At 45.2% G+C, this 13,188-nt stretch overlaps 1 protein-coding gene across 1 annotated transcript in view; it reads right to left on the minus strand.

Annotated features, from left to right (window-relative positions):
• Positions 1-13,188, minus strand: part of KCNQ (KCNQ potassium channel) — a 320,065-nt gene that overhangs the window by 175,038 nt on the left and 131,839 nt on the right. The gene's annotated exons all lie outside the window — the stretch shown is intronic.

The raw sequence follows: 13,188 nt of genomic DNA on the forward strand, positions 1-13,188 counted from the left end.
ATGTCACACTGATCGATGTGTAATCACATACTCACAAATACAACACCAATAAAATAGGACACGTGGGAACGGACGAAGACTCAGAGCAGTGCGATGCAGCACCAAGCCTAACGCATTCTAACCAGCGAAGCAGGTAGCGATGAAAGGCAAACCTGTCGTGGCTTGTCCGCCGTTCGGGGTAAAAAAGTGCGCGGGGTGACCAACACCACCACCTGAGCGACGCGTCCTCGGCCCCTGGACAGTCGGTGATATGTCCGGGGAGGGGTGGAGGCGGCCACCCAGGATCGGGCGAAGGACGACTCTTGCGACGCGTCTCACGAACAAGTAGAAGATGCGTTTAATTTACATATTTGCAAGAGAAGTACATTGCAACGAGAGCGTACAGACGCGCCTCTCCATCACAAGGGCCCAGAGCGCACTCGAGACGAGCGGGCCAGCGAAGTCCAGAGAGAGAGCACAGCGCACTCCCGACACGCTTCTTTTATAGCCGTCCGTGCACGCGCTAGACGCCGACTGTGTGTCCCAGCGACGCTGATGTGCATTTCCTGCGGCGCACACAGACGCCTCCCGCGTTCCTGCAGGACGCGGACAGCGTTTGATCGTTCCGCCGATGAGCGTCCCTTGCAAGCCACCTCCTTGCTGTGCCGGTCATAACATCGGACAACTAGCGTGACGTATGCCGTCTGAAGAGAGGGGTATGAATGGGCCTTGTGAATAGTCTAGGTGGTGTTGGTGTAACCTCCTTAGCTTTAGAAAGGTTTAGCGAGCGTTGAGCCGCAGTGCCATGAATACAATGAACTTGTATATACCATGAATGCACTCGAGGTGGTTAAAAATGGGAAGCAGATACGAAGCGCAAGCCGTAAGAAAGTAAAAGTCGAATTCTCCGCCTCTCATTTCCCATTAGCAGCCATTCGCATGTACATTGAGCACTATCTGACTGAAAAAGTTTGCTACGTCATACTCGCTAGGCGTAACCTCCTTGGTTTTCGAAAGGTTTAGCGAGCGTTCGGCCGCAGTGCCACGAATACCGTGAACTAGTATATACCATGAACTCGGGGTGGCTAAAGGTGGGAAGTCGACCCGAAGCGCAAGCCGTAAGAAAGTGTGCGTGTGCCACCTCTCGTTTAGTCCTTGGAATGTCCGCTGGATGGCGGTACTTCTACATGGGGAATATATGATGAAAAGTTGCGAGATGGTGGTACTTGGAGTGTTGAATAGATGGACGAACGGACACATAGACAGATGCATGGATGGACGCATGAACGAACGCAGGGGCGGCTGCATGGACGAACGCAGGGACGGACGCACGAACAGACTCACGCACGGACGGGCTGATGGACGCATGGACGGTCACACTGATTGACGCATGGATGGACGGAAGCAAAAACGAATGGATGGACGAATTCTTCGCCCCACTCTCCATCATTCACTCCATGGATATGCTGCCATTTTTTTCTTGTTTTAGTAATCCCCTATTGCAATACTGCTATCTTCACGGCAGCTCGGTAGAGAGAAATCCTCACAAACGACGGATACTGCAAGCCAGATTCGAGTGATGGCACAAGGAATTACGCACTTCACTTGACCTCCAGTCAAGAGGCTGTACAGCATACATCAACAATAGCCGAACTCAGTTCTAGATTGTCTGGATTATACACATAATAAAGTTTTTTACTACTACTACTACTACTACTCAGTACTTTGCTTTGAGACGCTGATGGACTCTACCGAAAAGAGGCCCCTCTGCCTCGTCATTTCTGTCTCAGAGTGGCATCCACGGCGTCATCTTCAATTGTGAGCGTGGTATCACCCCCTGTGTAGCCGCTTGCACCTAGTGGCGCACACATGTCTTGCGAACAAGCCGCATTAAAGGTCAACAGCCGCGGAGTGGTAGGGGGCGCCGCACTCGCAAGTGATCTTCACTATCAGCATTATATTGGTTAGTGAGGTAGCGCCAGCAGTGACGCCTGATGATGTGGCTACGTGGCCGGACAGAAAAGAGTGGCGAGTCGTTTAGGGGCAAAGCTGCTTATGGTGTGGCTTGTGCGTCCCCCGTTGTGCGTAAACGCCGGTGGCGCATCCTCATGAGAGCGAGTATGTGCCACAGGGAATAGACGGGTATGTGTCACAGGGGAAGGAGAGAGATGATCGCAATGAAAAGATGCGAGAAACGGCGGTACTTAGAGTGTTTACTGGATGGATGGATGGATGGATGGATGGATGCACAGACGGCCGGAAGCAAGAACGAACGGATGGACGGACGCACGATGACAGAATGACGGACGCTTCGTCCCACTCATCTTCATTCACTCCATGGATATGCTGTGATCTTTTTGCTGTGTGGCAGCTGGCGCGAACAGTAGTCTACCGCGGTGGGTCCAAGGGTACGGCGCCACGGGTCGCCTGCCGTGGGCACCTCGTATAGTGAGTCGAACGTCGGCGACGCCGCCTTCACGTTCCCTTGTATTTGTTATGTTGAAGCCACCTTCGCGTAACCTTGTATATGATGATGATGAGGATGATTGACTTCATTGGAATACTGTATAAGGTTGTTTGAGCGCGTCGCTAGTGACGTATGTGATTTGGCTGGTGATATCGGCGATGTACAAGTAGATCAATAAATGCTTTGTTTGGTTTGCTTCGACCACGTCTACTGTCTCCGTTTATTCAGAGAGCGTGCCTCGTTACGAGACCCCGCACAATTGATATAGTAATGGCCAACAACCTTCTTTGTGAGAGCTGTGGTATGCAGAAGAGACATCAGCACCTGTCCTCATTTTAGTGCCTAGAATTGGGCACTCGCAGTTACTTATGCTCGACTTCACGCAGCAATGACGGCAGTAAACAATTTGTCACATCGCCGTGAGCAGGCATGGCTAATAGAAGCGATGAAAGCATTGCTCAAATTTTGAATGATGACAGTACAGAGTGATTGGTTACAAAGTGATTACAGAGTGATTGGTTACAGAGTGATTGTGATATTGTGAGTGTGAGAATTCTGGCTATCTCTGCGTTTGTCCTCCTCTTCATTTTCCTCAATCTCTCTTTCTCTAGCCCCGCTTTCTCTAACATAGAGTAACATAGCAGCTCTTTTCAGCTCAGAAATACCCCTGCCTTTTATCTCTCACATGTTACTTCTTTTACCTGTAAGCACTATAACAAAGAAAAACACACTCCGCTTGCACAATAAATTATACCGCAATTATTATTCAATTAGAAGCATGCTACAAAACATTCGAATCGGGCTACTAAAATCACTTCATGAATGAAAAGTGGTGCCGTTTCCAAAACAATCTGCAGTCTAAACTTGTTGTGCAGTAGGCCGACAATCACACCCCGGCCTAATCACAATTGACAATGGTTCACAAATGCACTAAATGAGCTTGAGAACAAAAAGAAACGTCGGTCTCGGTCCTCTAAACATGGGTCAAGCCCAAACTCCTGGAATAAATACTACGAAGCCGAAAGCACCTACATTGTCGCTATCCGGCAACAGAAACATTCTTTTTTTTTTCATTCAGACCTACCCCGCATGCTCAATTATAACCCGAAATAGTTCTTGCAGGTAAAAAACCCTATATTACCACCAGGTAATAAAATCTCTAAGGACTGTGACATTTTGATTTGATTGACTGATATGTGAAGTTTGAAGTCCAAACATCACCATATGATATTCAGAGATGCCGCGGTGGAGGGCTCTGGAAACTTTGACCACCTGCGGTTCATTAACGTGCGTCCAATTGTGAGCACATGCGCCTACAGCATTTTCACCTCCATCTAAAATGCAGCCGCCGCAGCCGGGATTCGATCCCGCCACCGGCGCGTCAGCAGCCGAGAATGTGACATTGTATCCGACTGGAGGTGTGCCAACTTGTTCAATTCTGATTTCGCGTCTGTTTTCACAATTGAACCACTCATGCCTCTCCCTTCAAAACCTGTTTACGTGATGCCTCCAATGTCCAATATTAGTTTTTCACCAGCCGAAATACCTACACTCATTGACAATCATAGGTTATCCTGATCCGCCAGTGTCGATGAAATCACCACGAGCTATAAAAAAATGACAGCATATCAGCGGAGTGAATGATGGTGAGTGGGGCGAAGCTTTGAAGGGTTTTATCGATAAACCGCGAATAATCCACTTACACCATCCATCCATCCGTCCACCCGTCCACCCGTACGTCCATCCGCCTGCCTGCGTCCTGCCTGCCTGCCTGCCGGCCTGCCTGCCTGCCTGCCTGCCTGCCTGCCTGCCTGCCTGCCTGCCTGCCTGCCTGTCTGTCTGTCTGTCTGTCTGTCTGTCTGTCTGTCTGTCTGTCGGTCTGTCGGTCGGTCGGTCGGTCGGTCGGTCGGTCGGTCAGTCCATCCGTCCGTTCGTCCGTCCGTCCGTCCGTCCATCTTGCATCTTTTCATCATGCACAAGTACCACCACCCAGTGGACATTCCAAGCACTAAACGAGAGGTGGCCGCCTACTACTACTACTACTACTACATACATCGGGGACGCACGACCCAACGCTTAATGAGCTTCGCCCTTTAAAAAACGCCAAGTGCGTATCCACCGTGCACTTGACCCTGTTATTCCCGCAATCAATTTCATCAGGCTCCTTTTGCAACCACTGAAAAAAGAGCATGTTTTTCCACTCTTCAAAACGGGTAATCATGAATCACCATTAAAATATCGCCCTACAACCATCACCAGTATTCCTTGCGAATTCATGGAACACGCCATATTTTCACACGTCATAAATTCTCTAGACAGCAACTTTTTTTATTCATCACAGCATCGTTTCCGTAAAAATATATCAGGTAACACGAAGCTATCCTCATTTCTGCATGATCTCCCTTCAAACATTTGTCGTAACACTGTATCCAAGTCATTATCATTCGCTTGGCGAAGGCTTCAGATAAAGTAGCACATAAAAAAATATCAAATTTTTTTCACTTAAGCTTGCACCCTTATATACTAACATAAGTAAAAGAGTTTCTTCATAACCAACCACAGTATGACATTATTTACAATTCTGCTTCTACCTTTCTACCAGTAACATCGGACATTCCGCAGGGTTCAGATTTAGGTCCTCTCTTGTTTTCTTTTTTTCATAAAATATCTACCATTGCATGTGTTCTCTAACAATGGAAACTTTATCTGTGATTATGTCATATATCGATTTATCATTAATGATAGCGAACACATATCAATGCAGAATGACCTAAAAATTATTAAAAAGTGGTGTGAAAAGTGGTTCATGACCTTAAATCCTCATAAATTTAAATCTATGTCAATTACCCGCTGCGTTAATAGTCATACCCTTCCTATCATAATTGACAACCATTCCATTGACTCATGCAAGTATTCAGGCATTACTCTAACGCATGATCTCAACTGGTCCTCTCATGTCACTAACATCACATCATCTCGAAGCAAAACTTTAGAATTTCTCATGCAGTAACCTTATCAGTGCTCCTCAACTCAACTCGTAACACTACACGCATATAAAACATTTATTACGCCTAAACTTGATTATACATGACCCATATGCAGTCCTCATCAGATCTATACCAGCGACGCCACAAAATGTGTTCAAAATCACGCTGTATTCTTTCTTCCTTCTCACAAGACATGAATGTTTCGTTATTAAAAGCAGAATCTGGTTTTATGGAACAGCACATCACCGTGGCATCGCAAGCTTATCGTTATATCATAAATTCTATAACAGCTCACTTCGACAAGTATCTTACATTCTACATTTTGCGCACAAGCCATTCGTCTAACGTTGCTCGTTCAAGTCTTACTCGCTCGTCATCATTTTTCATCGCACAGCCACGGACGGGAAATAGCTTCCCCACCACATCGCTTTCATCCCCACCTCTCCTGTCTTTATTGAAGAAATGGCAAGGTTTCTTATACGTGAACATTTTCTTAAATTTTTATCAAGTGTTTTTTTGTCAAAACATCTCTTACATAACACCCTTCTTGTGCCTTTAAGCTCAGTTAATGAAATAAATTCCGTAAGCACTATAATTACCCAGAAGATTTGTTATCACAAACAATAGGTAACTCACAGTGACGCTATAATGCATAAGCTACAAAGTTCACAGTTTCAGACGCCCTCCTACTTTTTACCATGAAATGTTCACGTAATAATTCTCCAATAAATCTCCTGCAAGGTACCATGCTATTTCATTGGCAGAAGTGTCACAAAAATAACTAAATTATTACCAAAGCACGCCATTCATGATGAAGTCCACATTGCGTATACCCAAAGTAGTTGATGTCATCTGCCAATACACATCTATAGAAGCGACGCCACACACAAAGCGAATCGATGATATCCGGTTGTGAAGACAGAAGACGATGACGTAGTGGTGTGGAGGTCGCCAAATTCACGTATTCTCACAGTTATGGCCTTCATCTGTCGACAAAAGGCACTTGAAGCGACACACACGAGAAGCGAATCCACCAGATCCTGCCGAGATGACTTAATACGCCGCCGCAGGTGTGGATGCCATCTGAATTGTGTGGGTGCGCAGTCGTGTACTTCGTTCCTCAGAACAAGCCAGTGGAAGCGACACCGAGAAGCAAATCCGTGAAGTCCTGCCAAAACCACTCAAGACGGCAGTAGAGTGGAGTATACCGTCAACATTCGCGTATTCTCACAGTCACGGACGTCGCCTGACGGCAGAAGTAGGGGGAAGTGACAAAACGAGCCTGTCAGCAAGATTCTGGCTAGATTACTCAAGACACCATCGCAGGTAAGGATGCCATCTATATTTCGTATTCGCACCGTCCTGAACATCATCCGTCGGCACAAGAAGTGCCAGCAGCCTCTCCCAAAAATCGTGTTGAAAACATCCTGCCAACGTGGCTCAAGACACCAACGTAGCTTAGGATACCTCCTCCACCACGTATTCTCAAAGTCATGAACGTCGCTTGTCTGCACAAAGAGTGACAAAACCCGCAAAGCATATCAGTGAGATTCTGCTGAGATGACTTAAGACGCCATCACAGGAGTATATGCCATCAATATTTCGTATTTGCACAGTAGTAAACCCCATCTGTCAGCGCAAGACAGTGCCAGCGGCAACTTCGTAAACTCGTGTTAACATCCTGCCGAAACGGCTCCAGACACCAAAATGGCTTGTAATACCACATACAATGCGTATTAACGAACTGGTGAACATCACCTGTGGGCGCATGGAAATGGAACTGACAAAATCTACAGAGTATTTTGAAGAGATTTGCAAGGTGAAGTCGCCGGTGAGGAAAGCACCTACATTTGATATAGGCACAGTGGTGAACGTCGTCCGTCTGCACAAGGCAGTGCAAGCGACAACTCCCGAAAACTTCGTCTACAACACGTTTCTGAAACGACTAAAAGCGAAACACAGGTGAGGATACCATCTACATCACGTATTCAAGGCCTTGAACGTCACTTGTCTGCGCAAAGAATGGCAAGTGGGATCACCCGCAAAGCCCGTCGGCGAAGTTCTGCCGAGATGACTCAGGATGCAATCGTAGGAGAGGATGCCATCAACACTTCGTATTTCCACTGTTGTGAACGTCATCCGTCCGCAGAAGGTAATGCCAGCGACAACTTCCCCAAACTCGTGTTGACAGCCTCCTGTCGAGGCGACTAGAAGCTAACGCCGCGGGAGGCGCCATCTACATGGCGTATTCTCACAGACGTTAGTATCGTTCGTTGGCTCAACACAGCATCCGTGACCCGGGAAACGAATCGACAGCATCCTGCCGAGTGGACTCATCACAATACAGGTGTGGATTCAGGCTTAGCTGTGTATTCTCGGAGTGGTGGATGTTGTCAGCGGCACAAGGCTGGGGAAGCGACATTACCCACAGCCATGTCGACAGGATCCTGTCAAGACAATTAAAGATGAGGATGCAGGGGTTGATGCCATCTACATCGCGTATTCTCAGTTTTCCACATTGTGTAACACTGCCTTTATCTTACTGGAGATGACTTTTACTCCCGAATAGCGTGTCAGTATGAGTCCCGGTGATTCCTTAAAACACTGCATAACACAGAAGTATAGGCCGTCAACTGTGGGGACTATAAGAAGATGCATCTGAGTTAGCCATAGTGTTTAACTTCCATATAAAAGCAGCTGAAGTTTAAGTTAATGTCGTGGCAGAGCGGTGGATGACCTGGCCAGTTACTGCAGTACCTGAGGTCATAAATAGATACGTTAGTTGTGTTCGGACAACACGCAAAGAAGCTGCTTTCGTTGCACCATTTTTTTCGGTTCCTTACTACATCGCAAAGAAGGCTTTAACATTTTTGCGATGGCGTCCTTCACATAATGGCGTCCTTCAATTAAGTATTCAGCGTTCATTTTTTAGATGAGATATCCTTGCTCGGTTCGTTTTCACTTTACCGCATTTTAATTTCGATGATCATTTTATCGATTGCATTCCCCGGTTACGCACAATATTGCTACGTTGTTGTTCCGGCGAGGAAAGCGAAAGCAAAATTAGGCAACAAGAATCTACATGAACCTAAATGATACTGTGTATGCCCCATGAAAATTCACAGTTTTCCTGACCTTGCGTTACCTTGCGAATAATCACGTGAATTGTGCTCTGAAAAAGCAAAAATAAACAGTGCCAGGGTTTCCAAATCGTTCAATAACATTTTATTACACCATAAAAGGATTATGCGCATGATTTTATTACTGCTGTTCATGTTTTTTTAAGCGGCTTCACGATATTTTTCCTGCCATTTTCAGCTCTACTGTGTGTAATATTCAATGCTGATGTGAATTGAAAAATATTCATGCATAGTGGTAGACTGCAACACATGTCTTCAAAATTGAGAATCAGAGATGACGACCATATCAAACGTTTCCTTTCCCATTTCCCTCTCCTTGTGACGCCACTCGTTGCTACCAATCAAAAGAAGCTTTCTTTAGAGATGCACGGGAAGCCTTGGCCCATGATGACTGCTGTCCACCTCATTTGTCGCTGTTATAATCATTAACATTATAATCAATAAAAATTTCTTCTTACTGTATGAAATTTGAAGAATGGTTGCGCACCTTCCCGTTCAGAATAGTGTGACCTAGAAAGGAGCATACTATATATATATGTGGCGTAGCGTGTCAATCTACTCCCAATGCACAGCCGGTGGACTATCTGAAGTTACGGGCATTCAACCAGTAAAAAGTAACAGTGTTACAGTTACAGCCGCCTTAGCCTAAAGGTAATTGCAGGTATGGTGCAGGTATAACCTAAAAACGCCTTGCAGGTATAGTGACCGAGTTTCCAAAAGCAACTTGTTACAGTTACACTTGATGCGAAAATGTTGCCTCGCTACTTCTATGCTACCGTGTAAAATAAGTACATGACTGCATACCAAATCATAGAATTTGTTTAATAAAAAACTTCTAACAGCAATGGGGAGTGTGAAAGAAGAAAAGATGGCGTACAATGGATCTATTCACTTTATTCTTCAAGGTGTATCAGGCCAACACTCTCTAGACTAGCTAAAGCCTCTCCAACCTTAGGTGATCTCATCACACGTTCGGACGGGGAGGAGTATACGCCTTACAGAAAATGTATTGTTGCGCGCTCGTCAGAACACTTACACCGCATGGCAAATGCATTCGTTCAAGCTGCCTACCCTTTCTCGAAAGTGCCGGCGAAGCCGCGCTGTCCAAGTGTGGTAACGTAGGCGCTAGGAAAGTAGAATACAGAGGGGCCCTAGCTAGTCTAGAGTGTGTCGACCAGCACTTGTTCACAAAAGTTAGTGCCCAGTGGGTATGTAAACCCTTTTTAAGCCCCGCCATATCTCAAAAAACGAGTTCATGAATCCTACAAATACCGCACACCTGCGGACGATCAGTGCAGAATGTTGAACAAGTGCGATGCGGGGATTGCGAAGCGACAAACTTTCGTTAGTGAAGCGGGCAGGAAATGGGAAAAGTTGCTCAAGGTGTCTGCTTTACAAGGCGTCACTGCCACACTGCGGCTCTCAGCAGACGCAGTAGAGAGTAGAAGAAAGATGGAATAAAACAGTGATTTTTCTGTTTATGCTGTGATTGTTTTTCTACATGATGTAACATATTTATGTAACAATAATCATGCAACGCGTTCTTTGACTGAGCTTGTTCAACATTGCTGGACAGGGCTTAGCATTTACCTGCGCAGTGCGATCACACCAGCTGATAAACGAGAATAAACAAAACGCATACCCCACATACTTTGGAAATCGAAGTTATGCGAAGCATGCTGATGGAAGGTGAATGTTTTTTTTATATTTTTTATTATTGAGCGAGATGCTATCAAGTGGCGCTAAATATATGTACAAATCCACGTACGCGCACACACACACAAGTTAAACAGCCGCGTGTGTTTTATAATTGCATGTTTGCAGTTGCGGAAGGATGTCATCAGCAACACCAAAAGTAGGAAGCGGATATGAAGTTGCTGGTGTTTGTTGTGGTGCTCAAGAGAATGGTAGCCCTCAGCACTTGTACACCAATCAACTTCAACGGATGGCGCCTAACTACAATTTATATTCACCCGACAAGACGACTGTATCATAGTCGTAGATATGTAATGTTTTTATATAAAATTGGATAGCCGATACTGCAATCACAAAAGACGGTACACCAACATTAAAATCTATTTGAAAAAGTATATACGAGGCCTTGCGTGGCTTTGTGATAGAGCATTTCTTTTTCACGGCAAGGCTTCGATTCCTGCTGGGACGCTGACGTTCATTAATTACATTGATCATGTCAATGCTGCCTACGGCAGATTTTTCTCAACGTTCACGCATTAAAGCTACCGATGTGTGCTTTCGTCGTTCCTGGGTAGATATAAAATGCCTATCAGTTGTGGCGCATATCCGAATACCAGTGGCACACGCCTGCCTTAGGGTATGTGCTACTGTTTTTTGGAAAGTGTTTCACGACGCACGTGATAGAATCGGGACATTGTTCGCGCCTTGACCAACGAGTCGTTTTCGGCCAACTATATTGCGCTCCCAAGGTAACATTGGTCTATTCCAAGTTAAGGGGGTGATTATGAGAGCTCCCAGAGGTAGGCGGCTAGATAGATAGATAGATAGATAGATAGATAGATAGATAGATAGATAGATAGATAGATAGATAGATAGATAGATAGATAGATAGATAGATAGATAGATAGATAGATAGATAGATAGATAGATAGATAGATAGATAGATAGATAGATAGATAGATAGATAGATAGATAGATAGATAGATAGATAGATAGATAGATAGATAGATAGATAGATAGATAGATAGATAGATAGATAGATAGATAGATAGATAGATAGATAGATAGATAGATAGATAGATAGATAGATAGATAGATAGATAGATAGATAGATAGATAGATAGATAGATAGATAGATAGATAGATAGATAGATAGATAGATAGATAGATAGATAGATAGATAGATAGATAGATAGATAGATAGATAGATAGATAGATAGATAGATAGATAGATAGATGAAACGAGCGCCCAAATATTCACAGGACGATCGCGAACATCTGTAACAAGCACTTCACTTCCTTCGTAAACGTTGCCGTGGTAGCGAGCAAAATCACCTTCGTGCTATCTTGAATCCCTAAATAAGCGCGCACGCACGAGAGACCACTCCCCGTGGAGGCGTACGCGCATCGAAACGCGAGGGGCGACGACTTTGGACTGGTCAATAGGCTGGCTGCTTCCTCTAGTCACTTGAGGAGGGCGCAAAGTCTTCCTCATACATTGACATAACAGGAAGGTGGGAGCTGCGACTCGGGAGGGGGCAATGTCTACCCCATACATTGTAATATTAGGGAGGGCGGCACTGCGGTGAACCTTTAACCCACTCCCTCCTGAAGAAGAAAGAACCGTGTGCACGCCCATGAGCGGCGCAAAAGTTACAGTTGAGAGGTCACTTTTATTGGAACTAAGTGTAAGCGAAATTGATCAGGTTAATCGTGAGGAAGAAAGCAACGCTGGACCATTGTTTGCTGGGTCACATAGGAGTGTATTTGTGTGCTTTGGCGTAGAATAAAGCCAGCAACTAAAGTAAATGGTCCCTTTTTATCATGTTATCACCTCGTACGGTACCTTATAAAGATAGGAAAGACTGTTTTTGCAGTGCTCGGGTGATACACACCGCGAATCACCTGTGATACACCTGCACACCATAGGGCGTGGTATGCTACAATGCACCGCACATGACGTAGTGACGATTTTAAAAACCAACGTAACAAGCATGTTATGTGATTCTTTTGACAAGCAATCAGTCCCCATGTCTGTTGTGCACCTAGGCCCTCTTTTATCTGTTTTGGTTGAGACCAAGTTAAGTGGGCATCTTCTCAACACCTAGAATAAGCCGACCTGGAGCTTAACTTTTTCCACTAGGATAGTAAAGTAGGCGCGTTTCAGACGATGCATTCTTGGTAAATCAGCGCGAATACGACGGAGAGGTACACTAGACCAGAAAGACACAGTACGACCGCTGCACTTGTCGTCTTGCGTCTCCGTGCTCACGCCGATTTTCGAAGCACAAATGTTAAGTTTTAGCCAGCCACTCGTACGTTTGCAGCTAACCAATATAATTCAAACAATTTGTAACCAAGTCACATCAGATTAACACTAGCGTTACCACGCCGAAAAACATCCTTGGTTTGAGTCACACTGTATGACCGCCGTACATGATCTGTGTGTTGACGTTTCAATTACAGTTATGAAAATAACTTTGCCTTTTCCAGTCACGTTTCAATAAACTCGATTAGAGCATCAAAAAGACATGAAAATAACAGACAAATATGAGAATTTTTCGTCGAACGAAAAAAATCACAGCATATCCACGGAGTGAATGATGATTGGTGGGGCACAGCGTTCGTAAGTCTGTCTGTCCATTCGTTCTTGCGTCCGCCTATCTGTGTGATCCTTGGTGCATCCGTCCGTTTGTTCATTCGTCTGTCTGTCCGTCCATCTCTTTTTGCGACCATCTCTCTGTATGTCCGTCCGTGCGTGTGTCATTCTGTTCGTCTGTCCATATGTCCAGTGAAAACTCCAAGCACAGCCATCTCACATCTTTTCATCATGTATTCATCATATACAAGTGCCCCCATCCAGCAGACATTGTAAGGACCGCTATTTCGGGTATGTGCCACTGGTGGTTACGTTCTACGA

The sequence above is a fragment of the Rhipicephalus microplus genome, chromosome 5 (genome assembly GCF_043290135.1).
Source record: "Rhipicephalus microplus isolate Deutch F79 chromosome 5, USDA_Rmic, whole genome shotgun sequence".
In the NCBI taxonomy this organism is placed as follows: Eukaryota; Metazoa; Arthropoda; class Arachnida; order Ixodida; family Ixodidae; genus Rhipicephalus; species Rhipicephalus microplus.